Source organism: Zonotrichia albicollis, chromosome 22 (genome assembly GCF_047830755.1).
Source record: "Zonotrichia albicollis isolate bZonAlb1 chromosome 22, bZonAlb1.hap1, whole genome shotgun sequence".
In the NCBI taxonomy this organism is placed as follows: Eukaryota; Metazoa; Chordata; class Aves; order Passeriformes; family Passerellidae; genus Zonotrichia; species Zonotrichia albicollis.
In genome coordinates, this window is record NC_133840.1 from 6,351,835 (window position 1) to 6,358,050 (window position 6,216).

The window sequence follows — 6,216 nt, forward strand, 5'->3', positions numbered from 1 at the left end:
CCACCTTTCTCTCCACAGAGAAAAGCAAGGCACAATTCTTCCCAAAGATTTCTGAGATTCACATTCTGTGAACCTCAGAGAAAGGGAAAATTCTTATGGCTTGCTGTGCCTGTGTTTGTGCAAAAGTAGAATGCAATGTGGAGATTGTTTACCCAAAGTGAGGATGTTTTGTTTCCTTGGCCTGTCAGGGCCAGGAGTGTGCATGTGTGTCAGGACTGTTGGGTGACAGTCACGAGATTCAGAGCAGTGTGTGCAGAGTGAGTGCTTGGCAGATTCAGTTTAGATGAAATATATATAGTATAATAAAGTAACTAATGAGCCTTCTGATATCCATGGAGTCAGACGCATCATTCTCTCTCCCCTCGTTGGAGTCCCCTTTGATTTACAACATAGCTCAGCCAAGCCCTAAAATTAATCCCTGCAGCCCACACATGGCACACCAGGTCCTGGAGGGATGCACAACAACTGCTGCCACTTCAGGCATCTGCTGGTGATCAGAAACTCGGGAAAGGTCTTTGAAATCCTCATTGAAATCAGTGGCTAACCCCTCCTTCCCATGGAAACACCTCACCCAGCTTCTTGCTCTTGAGAAGAGCTCCCAGGTAGGACCATGTACTGGTGTCCACCCAGCCAAGGCCCCTCCACACCATGGGCTGGGGTGTCACTAATATATTTTATGAAAAATCTTTTCATTAAGATCTTTTCTCCTGAGAAGCTTCAGCTTCTCCATGTTTTGTTGCTTTGGAGAATTGTTTACCCAGCATGTGAAATTGTTTTTACTTGATGACCAATGACAGCCACCTGTGTCAAGGCTCTGAGCAGTCACAAGATTTTATTATCATTCCTTTCAAGCCTTTTGACGAAATCCTTTCTCCTATTCTTTTAGTATAGTTTTAATGTATCATTTTCTTTTAATATAATATATATCATAAAATAATAAATCAGCCTTCTGAACATGGAGTCAAGATTCTCATCTCTTCCCTTGTCCTGGGACCCCTGCATACACCACAACACTGGGGGCTCCAGAGCATCCCGGCCAAGGCTTGGACCTCATTGCCTTCACCATATACTATTAATATATAATTTTCTTTTAATATAATATATATCATAATAAATCAGTCTTCTGAAACTTGGAGTCAAGATTCTCATCTCTTCCCTCATCCCTGTGAACACCACCACACTGGGGGGCTCCAGAGCATCCAGACCAAGGCTTGGACCTCGTTGCCTTCACCAGGGTGAGATGATGGTGGACCAAAGGGTTTTCTGGGCACCAGCAAGAGGTGATGGAGGTGCAGGACACAGCCCAGTTCCATCTCCCTGTTCTCTGCCCGGCTCCTGCTGCCCAAGCCTCTGGAGGAGACAGACAAGCTCAGTGATGGGGGCTGAAAACCAATCCACTGGCTGAGGTGGTGGCTTTCAATACTCCATTCATCCCTCCTGCAGCACCGAATAATGTCGCCTTTTGTGCCTCGGGCGCTCCCCTCTCTCCAGCAGGGCAGGGCTGACAGATGGCCCCGGCCCGGCCGAGCCCCGGAGCGCGTCCTGCCCGCAGGGACCTTGTCATCGCCGGCCACTCTTGTGACAGAGCCAGCGCGTTCCTGCTGCCTCGCAGGGTGGCAGCGGGCATTAACCAGTGCCGTGCTGTGCCACGGCTGACCCCCGAGAGGAAAACCCCGATTTTCCTTCTCCGTCTGTGCTTTTCCAGCTGCTTCTCAATCCGCACCCCAATGCTCAAGATTCAGCTGAAAATTGAAGCCCCTTCCTTAAACCCAGGGGTGCTTGGACTCTTTCAGATTAAAATCTGATTTTAAGCCTTAATTAGTTGTTATGGCACTGTAGCAAAACCCAGCATCCCTTCTAACATCACTCAGAGCAGCTGTGGCTACCCCATCCCTAGAAGTGTCCAAGGCCAGGTTGGATGGGGTTTGGAGAAACCTGGGATAGTGTAAGATGTCCTGCCCATGGCAGGGGGGTGGAATGGAATGAGCTTCAAGGTCCCTTCCAACCCAAAATTTTCTATTATTTTGTGATGATTCTATGATTTAAAGAGTTATGATTTAAAGAGTTTCTCAATGTGGGTTTATGGAAGTCCCTTCACACCAAGGTTTTCAGGCTGTCAAGTGTCCTGTGAAGCCACCCCCCAGCATGGATCCACTGGAAAAGCAAATCCTCCATCAGCCCCATGCTGCACAAGGGATGGTACAAAACCCACAGGGGAGGATCAGGGCTTTAATGTGGGGCATAGAAAATCTGTGCTTTCACCCCAAATAGCACAGCAAACACTCTGTGCCCAGCCAGCCCTTTGCCCTCAGTGAAAACCTCCTTCCACCTGTTAACAGGACCCCACATGTCCTTTCATCCTTTTTTGTCCCCTTGGCCACAGCTGGAGTGAACCCCAGTTCTCTGTTTATCACTTCTTCCACTTTTTAACTATTCAAACAACTTCAGGAGGAATCACAGTTTTTCAGCTGCCACCACCCTGCCAGATCATTATTTGTAATTACCACTCTGGCCTAAAAAAAAAAAAAAGCATCATAAATCCACATACCTGTTTGGTATTTTCTCTCCAGTGTAAGGATGGGTGTATCAAATCCCAGAAATATCGGTCCTCTTTTGAAATAAACAAAGGAGCTGGCTAGTTAGCTATAAAATCTTCAAAAATAACGACTGAAATTAATATTCCTGATAAGATGGGATGGGGATAAGGTAGGTTTTTTTTTTCTTTAGGTGAGATCTTGCTTAGTAAATTTTAAAAAAATTAAAAAGGGGGAAGAAAATGGATTTCATCCATCAACGGAACAGCTCCAGCCTGTCATCCCTTGGCAGTTCTGGGGCTGCTGCAGCTGCTGGGTTACAGCAGGATGGCAGCCCTGCAACCCATCCTGGGACAGATCATCCCCAAAGCAAAGCAGAAAGAGAGGGAGAAGGGAGAAGAAGAGGAAGAAGAAGCAGAAAGAGAGGGAAGAGTGCTAAGGAGACATGGCGGGGAGGGAATGGCTCGGGTTTCAGGGAGGCAGGCAGGGACACATCCTTAAATTGGGTGCTGGCAGAGCCTCAAGTGGAAGGAAGAAGCTTTTTCAGAGGATTTGGGCTTTTCAGCTCCTTCCCACCTCCCTCCTGGGCTGTGTGAGTGCCCACCTGGAGAGGAAGGCAGCAATAACCACCTGGCTGGGAATCCTCCTGAGCCTGAGCTGCAGCAGGAGGGGATGGCTCTGACCCCTTCCCTGCCTGGGGACCTGTTGCTTGGGCAAAACATGGTCTGTTCCTAGGCAAGAAATCACCTTTAGAGGTCCCTTTTCAGGGGATTTTTCCTGTCTGACCATCCCTGTGCTCTCAGCCTGTGGTGAGGGATGTCCTGTGGCTGGAAACCTTCCCCATCCACCTCCACCACCTTCTTCTCCACACATTCATATTGTCTCCTATTGCTCCTGACCATGGCATCTCTTTATTTTAAAGAGATTATTTAATTTTTTATTTAATTTTTTTTTTCAATTTAATTATTTTTATTTTTTAAAAATTAATATTTTAAATTTTTAAAATAACTTCAAAATAATAGAAAATTTAAAATAATTTAAAATTTTCATTATTTTTAAAATTTTTAAGTTTTTATTTTATTTTTCATTTTTAAAATTAATATTATTTTTAATTTTTAAAATAATTTAAAAATAATATAAAATTTAAAATAATTTAAAATTTTCTATTATTTGTAAAAGTTTGTATTTCATGTTTTATTTAAAAAATAATTGTGTCTATTTAAGAATTTTTAACTACTGCAGCCTTTAAACCATTTTCACCATCATTGCAAGTAAAAGCCAGATAACGTGAGACTTGTGGATCTCAGCAGCCTTGAAGGCCACAGAAAAGGAATCTCCAAACATATTGGGTTTCCCAGCATTATGAATTCTTAAGTTCCCCAGCAATTTTAGGAGTCTGATGTGCTTTAGGCTTTGAGCAAATTGATTTTGTGAGCCACAGGATTCCTGCCCTGGTTCTCACAGGAGGCAGAATTTGCCTTGTGGCTCTTGCTGCTGGATTTTTCACTTGCTCCTATGCAAAGCCCAGACATCTAAATGCCCTAAAAAGTCTGAGTTTTGTATTTTAGCTCTGCACACAGCCAGCTCTGGCTGCAACTGTGGCCAACTGTTCCTTTATTGCAGGGATTCAGTAATTAGCAATTAGGCACTTTTATTTCCCAGTAGCAGCAAAGTTCTAATTAACCAGATCATGAGCACAAGTTTCAAAGGTGCCTTTAAATTTGTTTTGCCTAGACTTTGTCAAACCCCCCCACAATTCTGGCTGTCTGCCAGGGCCCATGGACTGGGAATCATCAATCCCCAGCCAGGTTTTGCAGACCAGGAGCAAAATGTGGACATGAGTAGGATGCTCTCCACCCCATCCAGGATTTCTGTGGGATTGGGGCAGCATCTCAGCCTTTTTCCATGTTCCTGTGTGCACTTTGAGCAGCTTGGCAGTGTTGGGCTGGGGGATTACGCTGCTCTGAGGAAAAGAAAACACAGCCAGCCTTATTCAAGGAGCAGCCACAACATAAGAAAGGCTAATTATAAAATTCCACAGGACAGCAAGGCTGTTCTCTTGTGTGCCAGGGGAAAAAAAAAAAAAAAAAAAAAAAGAAAAAAAAAAAAAAAAAGAAGCTCTTTTTGTGCTTTTCCTGATGGTCCTACTGCCCAGTCAGGCAGGGACACTCCAACACTCCAGAGATGCTCATGGGAGAGAAGATTCTGGAGGACTCAGGGCCATCCCCACACCCACTCAGCAGCTGCCACGTGCCACGAGCAGCTTCCTATGGCAGTGGTGGCATCTCCAGCAGAGCTCTCTTCTGGCAGCAGCTTGGCCATGGGTAGAAACTGGAGAAAATAAGTGGCCATAAAACTGCAGAAAACACAAGGCCTCCAGAATAAAAAACTCTAAAAATCAAAAATCCGAAGTGATTTCCCTTTTCAATTAGTTGGGAAAATACAGAGAAAAGAGATAAACTCATGTGTCCAAGCTATACCATGACCAGGAATGTATTTGGGATGTAAAGAGGGGCCTGGTGCCATATGAAAAAACTGTAAGCTGAAACAAAAAGCGTTTTCTTGCTGCCAGGAGGGAAACATAGGGCTGAGAACACCAGTTACTGTTTCAAGCCATTAGCTGGTTTATAAAGAGCAACAGGATTCCCTTGCTGAGCTAAATCACTGGGTATTTAGGGGGCTCCTTCTGCTGCTTTCACTTTTGGGAGCACTGGCACAAAAAATGCTGCATTTACAGCAGGATGGAGCCTCCCCTCTTTCCTCTGCTCCTCCAGGGCACAGCCAGCAATGGGACCCTGCAATGTGGGGTCCTGGCAGCTCCCAGCCCCAAACCAGCCTGTGTCCAGCAGCCTTTGAAGAAGGGAAAGATGTAAATCTTTCTGTAAAAATACCATTTTGCTTCCCAGTCCTGACATCAAGCCCCGCCTCACTGCATCTGTGCTCCCAGCACACCCCTGTGCTATTTGGGAACCACAAGCCAATTTTAAGGTGCTTTCTGGCAGTTTATAAGCACTGAAGGAAAAGCAGGGCTGAGGAAAGAGCAGTGGAAGCCCCCAGGGAGGATCAGCATCGCTCTGGCTGCAGCAAACTGAGCTCAGGGAGAGGTACCCATCCCCTCCTGGGACAAAATCACCTTTGTTCCTCCCTAATCTGTTCTGCTTCCTGCAGAAAGCACCTGGGGCAGGTGGGAAGGAGCAGCCCAAGGACACGGTGCTGACAGGAGGCTCTGCTCTCCAGAGGGCAGCAGCCCCAAGCCCTGGGCTCCAGCCTCCATCCAGGGCTGGGAAGGGCAGGAACAAATCACATCAGGGTGGGAAACAGGGAGCTGAGTCCCCTCTGTCCCCAAAGGCACCCACTGGGGACCATGAGCTTTAGGGTGTGTCTGGAACTCCATTTTTCTTTCTGCCATCACCTCTGAGGGTGAAACCTCACCTTGTTGTCATCTTATTGCAGGGGTTCCATTCTGCTGTCTCCTTTTCATATCTTCTTGATATTTTCTCTCTTCTTTTCTATTTTCTCTTCAGAGCACTGACTCTTTCTTCCTCACAAAGCAGCCAACTGACCCCAATTCCCTTCCCAACAGCACCCCACTCTTTTATAGCATCTTCTTCTCATTAATTACAGCTGTGGCCTGTTCAAGTCAGGCCTGCTCCTAATCTTTGATAATTGGCCCAGCTGCAAC